General features: G+C 38.8%; 1 protein-coding gene across 1 annotated transcript in view; it reads right to left on the bottom strand.

Moving 5' to 3' along the window:
• The window catches only part of DIO2 (iodothyronine deiodinase 2), a 209824-nt gene that overhangs the window by 147638 nt on the left and 48267 nt on the right, over positions 1-13919 (bottom strand). The window lies entirely within an intron of this gene.

The following is a 13919-nucleotide window of genomic DNA, read 5'->3' as shown; positions in this document are numbered from 1 at the left end:
GTTAATATCCCGAGTGATATATCTTGTGGATACCATGTACTCCTTCATATGATATCATGAGAAAGGTATGCGACCTCTGTGATCGTCATCCCCCAAACCCATATCCTCAATCTAGTCACTAGAAAAGCATTAGACAAACCTAAACTGAGGAATATGTTATAAAATATCTGAACAATTCTCTTCAACACTGTCAAGGTCATGAAACACAAGGAAAAAGTAAGACCCTCACAGATCAGAGGAGACTAAAGACATGTGACAACTAAAAGCAAAGTGGTACCCTGGATTGGATCCTGGTACAGAAGGAGGACATTAGTGGGGAAATTCATAACATCTGAATAAAGTCTGGAATTTATTTAATATCAATGTTAATTTCTTAGTTTTTGGTCTTGGTCCCATGGTTTTGTAAGATGCTAACATTAGAGGAAGCTGGATGAAGCACATGCAGGATTTCTCTATATTGTCTTTGCAACTTTTCTGTAAATCTGAAAGTAATCTAAACTAAAAAGATTGTTAAAAAATTAAAAAGCAAAAGTAATTGCTGCTTTTTAATATTTTGTTCATCTATGATTTTAGTTTACCACTATAAAATCTTCCTTTAGGAAAAGGTAGACAAAGGAAGATAATAACTAAAGTGAATACAGCAATAATACTGGTGGATAGAAGCAAGTTCACCTCTACTGTGTTTCCCCGAAAATAAGACCTAGCCGGGCCATCAGCTCTAATGCGTCTTTTGGAGCAAAAATTAATATAAGACCCAGTATTATATTACATTATATTATATTATATTGTACTATAAGACCTGTTCTTATTTTAATATATTAAAAATAAGAACATATTAAAATAAGAACAGGTCTTATATTAATTTTTGCTCCAAAAGACGCATTAGAGCTGATGGCCCAGCTAGCTCTTTTTTTCGGGGAAACACAGTATGTATTTGAGACATAACTCACCTACCATAAAACTGACACTTTTAAAGTGTAAAATTCACTGTTTTTCAGTATATTCACAAAGTTGTGCAATTATCACCACTATCCAATTCCAGAAACTCTTTATCACCCCAAAAAGAAACCCCATCTGCATAAGCAGTCTGTCTCACGCCCCTCTCCCCAAAGATCCTGGCAACCACTAATCTACTTTGTGTATTTATGGATTTGTCTATTCTGAACATTTTATGGAAATAAAATCACACATACAATATGTGCCCTTTTGTGTCCATCTTTTTCACTTAGCACAATGTTTTCAAGATTGATTTATATTGTAGAATGGATCATTACTTCATTTCTTTTCACGGCTTAATAATACTCCATTGGGCAGATATGTCACATTTTGTTTATCCGTTCATCAGTTGATGGGCATTTGGGTTGTTTCTATTTTTGGTTATTACAAATATTCCTGCTATGAATATTCTTGTACAAGTTGTTTTTTTTTTGGTTTTTTTTAAGCATATACTTTCCTTTCTTTAGGGTATATAGGGGTGAAATTCTCTAGAAATGAAATTGTTGTATCATATGATAACTCTATATTCGACTTATAAGAAACTGCCAAACAGTTTTTCAGTGAGCCTGTACCATTATATCCTTACCAACAATGCATGAGGGTTCCAACTTCTCTACATCTTCACCAACACTTCTTAGTATCTCTTTTATTATTATTATTATTATAAACCATCCTAATGGGTATGAAGTAGTATCTCATTGTGGTTTTGATTTGCATTTACCTGATGTCTAATGATACTGAGCATTTTTTCATGTGCTTACTAGCTATTTCTATATCTACTTTGGAGAAATGGCTATTCAAATTCTTTGCCCACTTTTAATTGAGTTACCTGTCTTTTTATTGTTGGGTTGTAATAGTTTTTTTTTATGTATTCTGGCTAGTAGATCCTTATCAGATATATAATTTGCAAATATTTTTCTCTCATTCTACAGGTCACCTTTTTACTTTCTTGATAGTGCCCACTGACGTACAAAAGTTTTTAGTTTTGATGAAATCTATTTCAAGTATTTACTCTTTGATTATTCATACTTTTGGTGTCATATCTAAAAAATTATTGCCTTATAAAGGCAATTACTCCAAGGCAACTAATAACCTTATTTTCAAGTGGAACTCTGTTGATCTCAACCTTTCAGTAAACCAGAGAGTGTTGGGCTGCAGTGCAGTAAATAAAGCTCCAGCTTTATTCATAATATAGTAAATTTTTCATGAAGCTCTCATGACTACAGAATAAATCAAAATAACTATGAGAGTGAGAAGATAAACTTTCATATTCTTTTTTTGAGGTTTTGTTAGGTTTTCATTTTTTTAATTTAAATTATTCATGGGTTCAGATGTATTATAAGGTTTCATTTTATATCTTTAACTGAAAATTAATAAAAATTCTAGTAATATACAAAAGACAAAATTCAGCAGTAAAGATCATTCATTTATAAGATTCAAAGTACTGGAACTATTTGTGTTAGAAACCTTCATGATGTGATAGTGTTGATTTCATAAATGTTTTGAGGAAAACAAACAATTATAATTTCCAAATCAAAGAATAAAAAAAAGAAATTGACTTTTTTGGGTACAAATACAGAAAAAGTTAAACCTCACTTTTGCAAAATTGATGAATCACCTTGTTTGGAAAAAGGGTCTTAAGCCTATTGAGTGGGTGGAGACACTAACTTGCTATTGGTCAAGAGCTCATTAGGAGCCAAAAGAAAACGACATGACACCCATATCCTCCAGGCAACACTCTAAAATATGGGATCCTTCCTTAATGTTTCTAGCCCATTCAAGGCTGGAGACATGCTGACTAAATCCCCATCATTCAGTCCCATACCTGTTGCCAAGATCCTTCCTGCCTGGCTGGACCATTTTGACACTGACTGGCAGCTGAATTGTCAAGTTCTACAAATAGCATGTTTCCCTGCTTGGCTGGATATCCTTCCCATCTGTCAAGAAGCGTTCTAAAATACCAACTCCTCATTCTTCCATCCATACACCTGGGTGGGCAGGTCAAGAGGTTGGGACATTGGAGCCAAGTTTATTTTCCTAGTGATTAATACTCCTGGCTCCCAGGCTTATCTCCTGAGCTGAAAATTTCCTTCTCAAATATAACCCACACCTAGAGGTACAGGCAGAAACCCAGATGGGATTACCATTCCAAACTCAAGAATCCCCTATATAAGCTCAGTTACTGATCCTTTTCCAAAGTTTATAACATTTTGCCCTCAAAATTTAGCATTATCCAAGTAAACGGTTATTAGAACTTTCCGCTATTGTGACATGGCTATGTTTAATTATTTCATTGGATTAAATTTGAACATTTGAATGTACAAAAAAATAACATTTTATTCAATACATTTTGTAGTATTCAAAAGAGAAGTTATTCCTAAGTTCTAGATGTTAAGAACAAATATCAGAGTAATAATTCAATAGCAGTGGCCTCATCAATCGAAGATGGGTTCTTTGAGGTCAGGGTTGAGGTATTTTGGCAACAAACGGCATGCACTTGGGTCCATAGATCACAACCACCCTGGCCATGCTTGAGTTACTCTGGATAGAATATTAAAAGAGTGGGGGGTGGGGCCAGGTATCTAAACCTGAGACTAGAATGAGCTAATCAGCCTCATCTCAACAGCATTGTGTCTTCAGTACAAAGGAACAATATATTCTGAAACATGGTAAGATGGGAACTTCTCCAGAATCCAAATGTTTGTCAGAAAATAAAAGCATTTGTCTTTCAACTACCCTCCCCCATCCACTGTCTCCTCCCCCTTCACAGTTTTACAGGCACAGCAACAAGTTTTCCTTAATTCTTACTGAGGTCACAAATGTAACATTGCCACAGACAGAGCAGATGGAAACTAGCATTTACCAGGGTGACCATTTAAGAATCATGTTTGTGAAATGGTTCCCAAACTCCATCTGCGACGAACGGAGTTAACCAGCATTTCTGGAGATGGGTTCAGGAAGACTATATTTTGGGGCAGCAGGCTTCAGGAAGTTAACCTTGCTGCCTCTAATAATATCGAAGTTTGAGAAGTATTGGCGATAGACACTTTAGCAAAGACAGAAGGGATCCCCAGAGGTGGAGCTGGAGATGGTAGAAGGTAACTGACCTCAGCAGAGAGAAAGTACTCAGGAAAAATTTGATGCTTGAACTAAGAGGAAATCAAAATGTATCTTCTTCCGTCATGAAAAGGGGTCTTCTCTCACACACACTTCAGAGCTTGAAGAAATAATGTATACATTCCTAGAGACATCACCCTTAATTTAGAGCAAGGCTTCTCAAGGTCAAAGTCACTAGAGGAGGCCTGTGCTGGGAGAGGACATGAGGGGGCAAAAACAAAGAAGTACGGAGAAGAGGAGTGACCTGATAGAAAAGAAGACGTATTTCCTTTGTGGCTATAAAGTGAATATGGAAGGAGTGGACATGTATTGGGTTTAAGGGACACCAGGGCAAAAGCCACACAGAAGGAATTCTGCAATGAGAACAGCAAGCATAGAAAAGATACCCGGTGGAAAAACCAGGTAGAATGACTGCTCAGAGTAGCTGTACTGACTAAAACTAAGGATCTCCTCTTTGTTTTGAAAGCAGAAACATAGCAAAGAAATGCATGTTCCTACAACGACATAACAATGATATTGTCTGTCATACTGACAAGGTGACGTATATGAGGACTTTAATTTTTCAGTGAGTGTTAATAATTAACCTGCTCATCAGGTTTATTAGACAGGATTAGTCCCTAATTGGAACAGAGCAACCGCAAGGCAAATTATCAAAATAACTGATGGAACTTTTTTGACTTTACAAGTTTGGAAGCTCCAGATATTTATATGTCTAGTTTTTCGATCTTGAAAAACTAGAAAGTGTGACTGCTGTGATGCATTCGAATACATATTGAATTCTTTGAGTACTGAAGTAGCGTTTAATATAGACACTGTGAATAGAGAATATTTTGCAAATAGATATGTTTCTCTGGTGGGAGATGTTAACGATTAAGGAGTCTGGGACACGTGGGGGCTGGGGTATATGAGAACTCTGTCAATTTTGCTGTGAATGTAAGCTGCCCCTTCAAAACTAAAGTCTTTAACAGGAAAACAGGTATGTTTCTGTGTTTTGACATAACAAGTCTTCTACCCAGCACATGAGGCCACCATATGGCTCGTCGCTCACTACTGATGCGACATTTGGTATGTGTATAAGAACACATTTATGTAGCATAGCCAAACTTTTAAAACTGTATTTGACATGGCTTTGGTATCTTGAGGTCTCACAGATTTAATAACTAAAGGAAGCTATCTTTCAAAGCATCTATACTTGAAATTTTATACTAGGAAATAGAGGGGAAAAAAATTTGCCAAACATAAAACTGAGTGATAGCAAAGATGATTGCATCTAATATTTTATCTTAACTTTTCATACTCATCCCAAATATTAACAAATATTTTAAAAACATTATGAACTATGGCCCAGCAGTTTTTAGATTCTGGGATCTCTTTGCTGATTTATATCCTAGAATATTACAGAGGGAAAAAAAATCAAAATAACTCAGAAGAATGCCTGGCTCCATTGATTTTGTGGTGAGGCTCTTGCTTGGCTGAATTTAATTTAAATGTAGTTCTTTGTTATTGCTTCAAGAGGAAGACAGTCATTTCTAACAAGCACAAATTATTCAGAGCATGACCCTAAATGCTGTATTTCAAATAGCAAAAGAAAAAAAGCTATCCTCTAACCTACTTCGCATCGCTGGAAGAGGGGCTGTGTGAAAAGAGAGCTGAGAAAGGACAACCTGACCCAGAGAGATTAGCCCTCACCAGGGCCCTCCTCCCAGTTTTTGTGGGTCTCTGGATGGGCCAGTTGCACAAATACAAGAAGATCAGGCCAACATCCTGGAAGGGGGGAGGGGGTGGTATCACCCTTCTTGGATCGCTGTTTGCCAAGCTCTAGTTAACCCAGTTACAGTAAAGCCATTGTGGACTCTTTAGTAGAGCAAGCCTCAAATCCACATGGCATTCACGATTTTTTGACGGTCGTGGCCACAGCCAGTAACTGCAATTTAGTGGCTTCCACATTATCATGAAAGGGGGCGGGCAAAGGCTCAAGAGCAGTGGATTTTATGGCAGTAGGAAATAGGACCCATTTTGTGCAGTTGCCAACTCCTTTGCATTTCTGAGGATGAAATGCCCCCTAGATCAAAGTGACAAAGTGGTTAGGATATTCACGGGACAGAAGACAAAAGGAGTTCATTCACTGCCAAAAAACAGCCTTCTGTTAAGGATTTAGAAGTTTAATAACAGTACTTACATGAGAAGTAGAATGCAGGAGACTAACTTGAAAGTGTATGCCGTTTAACAGAAGCTGCTCATTCTTCAAAAAGCCAGGCAAGCGGGGTTAAGGCTTACCCTCATTCACTCATTTGTTCATCGGACATATATTGAGTACCTACTACACGGGGCACTGAGCTAGGTATTGTAAGGAATATAAATGTGCTTAACAAAGCCTCTACCTTTCAGGAGCCTGCAGGGATGGGATAGGATGGGATGGGATGGGATAGGATAGGATAGGATAGGATAGGATAGGATAGGATAGAATAGAATAGAATAGAATAGAATAGAATAGAATAGAATAGAAATTATAATATAATATAGCATAATATAATATAATAATATAATATAATATAATTAATATAATATAATATAATATAATATAATATAATATAATATAATATAATGGCACAAATTGAGGTGTCAGAATATCTATATAGCACCTGCAAAGGAAATAGACAAAACTAGCTTTGCAGTTTTAGCCCAACGTTCTCAAGAGGATAAAAGGATCGTGGTTAAAGAGGCAAGGAGAGAGGACTTTTTTGGAGGGATTTGTTGGAGTTCAGTGAATCTCCCTCTCCACATGCCCCTACCCTGCCAATGGGGAAGTTGGGACAGTGGGGACTCCCTGTTTATTTCATGTAAAATGAAAGACATTTCAAGACAACCACTTGGGGAGCTTGGCCTGCATCTCTTTTAGAGTTTGTAAGGGTACAGGGTACAATGTGAGACCCATGCTTAAAAAAAAACTCTCTAGGCAAGAAGCTAGCTGCAGCTTCCTGTAGTGTATACTTTGAGGGCTGTATGGAGAACAAACTGTTCTTGCACTGATAGCAGAGAAGAGAACGCGTAAATGTTTCCCCAGTACTACACGGGGTCCATAGCCCATGGGAAACAGCTGTGCGAGAGCTGTTTAAGGTCCTTTACCCAAAAGGGCTGCCTAGAGAGACAATCGATTTAAAAGGGATATAAGAAGATTAGGGGAGTAGAAAATAAAGATGCCTTCTGCCTACATCTGATGGAGACCAGCACACTTCATTTAGTAGTTATAGTACATTAAGGTTGGAAGTCTAAATCTCATTAAGATACTTAAAGATAAAGTGTTCTAGGGAAAAATTTTTTTAAGTTACTTAAGACTTGTTATGCGCCACTAATGTGTCACTAAGTAAAGGCTGGATCTAAAAAGGTTATATCTATAAATACAAATAGTCAAATGAAAAGTGAAATTTTAAGTCATTATTCAGCTATGTAGCTTGCAGGACTTCATGCTTTTGGAAACACAGAGTTTGGAAGTTTGAGAAACTAAAATTTTTATCTGCATGTCTAACATATTAAGACATGACATGAATAAAAAAACATAGACTCAGACTCAGTCCAAATGTGTTTGATCCTCTAGCATAAAAACGCTAAGAGTGATGCCCTTTAAGAATGAATCATATAGGGAATTATGGAGGACTTGCACCCTCTTTCCTGGAGGAGCTGACATGGGGTAAAGGCAGGAGAAACAATGCTGGCTCCCCTAGTCTTAGCCCTACTGCTCAGGATAGGGAGGTGAGGACATTTAGAGAGCAAAGGACAGACCCTGCCTCCATACCCCAGGTTCCCTCCTGTACCCCATTAAAAAGTCCCCCTTCCCATTTCCTTGCTTCTCTACCCCCTTGACTGCTTGGCCCAAGAGGCCACAGTCCTAGTAGTCCCCTGAAGGCTAAAGCCAATGGTTTGCTGCACTTCACAGACTGCTAAAGCATAATCCAGGGGTCATGTGGTCTATACCCTTCCCTTCTGAGGCCCAAAGAAGTTAAGTGGCCCATTCGCCATAGCATACTGGTTGGTGGCAGTGACAGGAAGAGAACCCTGGTTTTCTGTTTCTCTAAAAGGGCTGTTTTGACTATGCTACCTTAAATGAAAGATACGTGGGAAGGAGTATGGCGTTACATATACACATACACACACACACACACACACACACGCACACACACACACACACACACACACAAAATGGTTAAATATTTTCCTTGCCTCATCCCATAGCAGAGACCACGGTTTCAAGAAATTTTATTTAGTATTAGGCAGCAACCTCCCCCCTCAAAATAATTTAGAAACTTCAAAGAGAATTACAGAACCACTTCATATGCTATGAAGTTGTACCATATGTCATGAATCAAACAACTGATTAAATAAATGGGGAATGTCATGAAAGTTCCATTAATGCTGATGTCATCTCTGCCTAGGAAAACTCATTCGATTAAGTCACTTCTGTAAAAACATTTCTATAATCTCCAATCCCCTGCAATTTTTAGTATACAAACATATAATCTTACGTGATTGGTGCCCAGACAGATGTGTTAGGCAAAGGGCCAGAGGATTCTAGGTAGAGCCTCATCAGAATTAATTTGTTCTCTACGGGGTTCCTGTCCTATTGTGGTGCATGGGCCCATGTCTTTCTAGGAACCATTCCCAAATAAGAGTCAAGACAGGCCAAGTCCTCACTCTGCAGTGTTTCAACTTCACACCAGTGCCCTCAGGCCCTCACAGAGGCTCCCTTGCTCGAAAAGCAAAAGGCTGAGCAGAACTGCTGCTAAAAGAATTGCCTACACTTGGGGACACATTCCTTTATTTGATCATGAAAATAAAACCAAGTAGCTCAAACAAAACACGTGGTCTCTTGCCAACTTTTCTTTCAATGACAAAAAAAGCAATTTTTTCCATAACATGAATAATAATAAAAAAAATGTATCTTAATGAGATTTACATAATATTGGAAAGAAAGATTATGAATAGGTCAGGAGATTTAGAGATTTCAACCACTTAAGCCCCAGGCTATGATTATCTCATTAGTCCTGTGCACTCAGAATAAATATAGAATAGGTTGGGTGTTACCAGTGAATACCACGTTTTGCCAAAAACTTGTAAAGAGCAAGCTTTGGATACAGAAGGGTATGTACCAAGTGTTACCTAAGTGGAATTCACACTTATGAAAGGCAGCATCTGGCAGAGCAAGTTCCCCATAATCAGAGCCATTCACGTATCTGCCACAGTGCCAGGCTCCCAAACAAACCACGTTGTCATCCCCACCTTGGGCCTACCTTTCTCAGAATACTTCATGTTCCTTCTATATCGCACTGAAACTACTGTCTTCCTCTTCCTCAGGTCTCCTCCCTGGAAGTGGATTTATTCTCATCCTCTTGGGAGGCACATGAGCAATGTGGAAGTTTAAACCTATTGCTTCAATTTGATCCTACGTTGGAAGAGTTCTCGTGGAGAGAGAGAGCTAGAAAGGTCACACAAGTTCTGCTTGAGAGAAACGCTCATTGTGCAAACAGCGTGAAAACAGAAGTAGCAACTGGTCAGAAGATCTCCATCAATAAGGAGTAACATTGAATGAGCCCCTATTATGTGTCGGGTACTATTCTCAGAGCTTTATCTGTATCAACTCATCTAATTCTTTCAACATTTCCATGACATAGATGCTCCTGGAATCCCCATTTACAGAGGAGGCAATAAAAGTACAGAGAGATGAAGTCAATCGTTCAAGATGAGAATGTTGGAGCCAGACAGTCCTGCTGAATAATCATAACAACAGTAATTGAACACTCAGTTGGTTCCATTAGTGTTAGTCATGTGTCCAGCATTGTGCTGTATGAGTTATATGTATTATTTTATTGCATACCAGCAACAACCCCTTGAAGAAGATACTGTTATGATGTCCATGCATGCATGTCCTATTTTCCATCCAAAGTTCAGAAGTATTAAACAATGGAGCCAGATCCAAACCACGATTAGAATGATTTGTTTTTTCTCCTCACTACTGTCTCTACAAAGTTACATAGAGCTAGTCCCTACTGAGAGTGGGTGAGATGTTTAAGAAGAATGAAATACCCCACCATTAGATGTGCTCAAGGAGGGGCCAGGCATTTACTTGAGTGGGGCAGCCTCTGAAAGTCATTTCTGCATTTCCATATATCTAGGGGTGTATGTTTAGATTCATTCAGATTGTTTCATGTCTTTCTAGGCTTCTTTTCCTACCCCATTTCTATTTACTCACCTTGAGGTTGCAAACTACCTTTTCTTTTCCATTTTTATTTTCTCACAATCTCTGGGTGCCAAAGTCAGTAATTCTTACTGCTGCTACTGCCATAGCTGATAAGTTTGGGACTATGAAAGGCCCTGAAAACCAAGTCTGAATTGTCTTCTTACAAAACAGATGTTTCCTTGCTCACTGTTTTCTGCTCAGAGCGAGGACCACATTGTTTAGACTTGTAATGGACTGGGCGCTCCTAAAACAGCAGAACCACCGTACCCATGCGTGACCTCAGGGATGTTTTTTTCTCTTCAGATCTGGATCTATCAGGTGATGGTAGGTTCTGGGATACTTGAAATGTTGTTCTCCATTGAAAGAAAGTCATTGGGTTCTGAATCTATTCCTGGGATGGACTCAGTTTCTCCAAGATGGAGGACATCAGAACAAGTATAATATTAATTATTACCTAATACTTATTACACATTTACTATGTGCCACTCTAATTGAACACTTCACATTTATTATCTTGTGTAATCCTCATGCACAAAAGAAAACTGAAATAGGTACTGAGATCCATCGTTAAGTTACAGGGAGGAAACTGAGACTTCAGAAAATGATATAACTAGTCCAGGGTCACACAGTTGTGAGAAGTGGAAATAGTATTTTAAAATTTTAAAACAACGACTGGACTACAGGAAGCCTATCCTCTTGACCACTATCCAACATGGCCTCCCACCATCCAACATGACTGAGTAACACAGCATCACAGAGTTGTGTTAACACCAGAGCATTTATGGTTGCTGCTCACTAGCACTTTTTTTTAATTCTTTTTTTTAATTGGGGAATATTGGGAACCAGTGTGTTTCTCAAGGGCCCATCAGTTCCAAGTTGTTGCCCTTCAATCTAGTTGTGGAGGGCGCAGCTCAGCTCCAAGTCCAGTCGCCATTTTCAATCTTTAGGTGCAGGGGCCACAGCCCATCATCCCATGTGGGAATTGAACCGGCAACCCTGTTGTTGAGAGCTCGCGCTCTAACCAACTGAGCTATCCGGCCGCCCCAACTAGCACTTTTATGAGGATCTTCTGTGTGGAGGTTAAGTTCTTGCCTGAGCTAAATTCCCGCTACATTGATTGCTAATTCAAAATGGCCTGACTCAACTAGACATTCACTGGGAAGACTCTTACTATACTTCCAAATACCATCTAATCCGTATACTGTGGATTTAAATTCACAGTATATGTCTTGAAGCTCATCTTCCATAGGCACTTCTTCTCTCCTTATATACTTATTTATTTATGTCTAGTGATCCTCACAATTATAGTTTGAAAAACTGGAGGCAGGATCTTATGTACTCGTATATACACCAAGGGGCTTGCTTTAGAACGCACTGATTTTTGTTGTTGTTGTTGTTGTTATTGTGTGGGGAGAGGGGATTCAATTTTATTTTATGTCATCGAAGCTAATCTTTTTAAGATACTTAGCTTCAGAAACATGGCAAAACATATACAGAGTGTGCCAAGAAACTGTATACACATTTTAAGAAAGGAAAAAACTATTAAAATTGTAATAATGTATACCAATAACAAAAGATGAATACAAGTCCCATTTAACTTCTGCAGTTACAAGAGGTATTCAAAGTGGTTACCATCAGAATCCAGACACTTCTGATTACGGTGAACTATTGCTTGAGCAACGCTGACCAAAGTGTCTACTTGTATACAGGTTTTTGGCACCCCCGGTGTATATATTTCTAATTTTGGCCACTTGCTTTGTATAAAATAGTTTTGGGATATATTTTGTGTCAATGACACCCTAAAAACATAGAAGTAAGGAAAAAATTTAATTATTATTTATAAAAATATGAGAACCAATTAGATGGAAGTTTAAATATATAAAACATTAAGACTATCAAGACAGATCGAGGCTAACTAAAGATATATGGAATTGAGACTCTAATAAATTGGCTTGAAATCATAATATTATGGAAGTTTTATCCTAAAACCTCCTTAGAAATGAGTTATCCCATTACCCTTACTTCCAGGTGAGAAAGAATAAGACCCACTGTGTGGGGGTAACTTGTTGGGATTGCATGCGTGGTCAGGACCAGAAGCCAGCCACATTTTGTAATACTTTCTCAGGCTTGTCACCTATTCTCACCACTTGCATTTTTTGCTTCCTAAATTATTTGGTTTTATCACTGACTTTCTTTCCTCACTCATTCACCAAATGATATTGTTTGCTAAAGAACACTCTGGCCCATTCGGCAAGAGATCCCCATTTGAGTTCACCCTCTGTTGCTAACTCACCATGGGCCAAACCATTTGCCCTGGCTGTGATGGCTCAGCTGCCTCCCTCTCTTCATTGATCCCAAAACAGTGGCAATGACTGCATCGCTGATGGATGCACTTTACAGCACAGTCTGCATCAACAGGGACAACCAACTTGCTCTGAATTTTATAATTTGGGAAGCCCTTGTATCTCAGCCAGTTACTTTTTTAAGCACCTGGAAGCTACAGGCAAGTGATGTAACATGTTCTCTTGATAACATGCCAGAGACAAGATTAAATATTGGTCTTTCTCATGGACATTCAGCCAGAAGTCAAACATTACTTTCCCCTTTTCTATGGTGAAGTAAAATATTTGTGTCAGATGCTTCCAGTGTATTTCATCACCCTAGTTTCTTCTTTTCATAGGAACTCTTCTGTCTGCTGATGTCAGAGTTTTGAGTAGCAAATACTAGCTAGACATTACCCTAAAAGTCTCACTTGCCCTCTTCACACACTAGGGGAGCAGAGGGGACTGCTTTGCATGTGCCAATGAGAAGGAGAATTTTTACACTCTCTGTAGACATTAGAAGTTTTCTCATACTGTCTCATGGAGTGTCCCTGTCACGGGAGATGGCACAGAGAGATGTGCCAGCTGGCAACCCACCTGCTGGCTGGTTCTCTGAAAAAGGTTCACTAGTTAAATCAAAGTTAATTGCCAAGCCAGGATCATCCTAAACCCACATCAGAAAAAGATTGAAACTCTGCCACTGAAAGGAGTTGGCAGGGAACATGGGGAGGTATTTACGGATGGAGATTCTGGCTGAGCAGATACATCTTTTGTTCAACAGCTGTATCTTACTGGATCATGTTATTGGTATATTGTGTCCACTCAAAAAACTTCCTATGTTGAAGTCCTAACCCCCACTACCACAGAAAGTGACCTTATTTGGAAACAGAGTTGTTGCAGATGTAATTAGTTCAGATAAAGTCATACTAGAGTAGGGTGGTCCCAATCCAATATGACTGGTGTCCTCATAAGAAGACACAGATACACAGGGAAAATGCCATGTGAACATGAAGGCAGAGATCAGGGTGATGTTTCTGCAAGCCACTGAAGGCCAAAGATTTCCAGGAACCACCAGAAGCTAGAAGAAAGGCATGGAAGAGATTTCTCCCTGAAGGAACCAACCCTGATCTTGGACTTCTTGATCAAGGACACCTTGATCTTGGACTTCTAGGCTCCAGACCTGAGAGACAATACATATCTGGTGTTTAAGTCTCCTAGTTTGTGGTACTTTTTTATGGCAGCCCTAGCAAAAC

The sequence above is a fragment of the Rhinolophus sinicus genome, linkage group LG03 (genome assembly GCF_036562045.2).
Source record: "Rhinolophus sinicus isolate RSC01 linkage group LG03, ASM3656204v1, whole genome shotgun sequence".
In the NCBI taxonomy this organism is placed as follows: domain Eukaryota; kingdom Metazoa; phylum Chordata; class Mammalia; order Chiroptera; family Rhinolophidae; genus Rhinolophus; species Rhinolophus sinicus.
The sequence above is the reverse complement of the archived record's forward strand: the minus strand, read 5'-3'. Positions and strand labels throughout refer to the sequence as shown.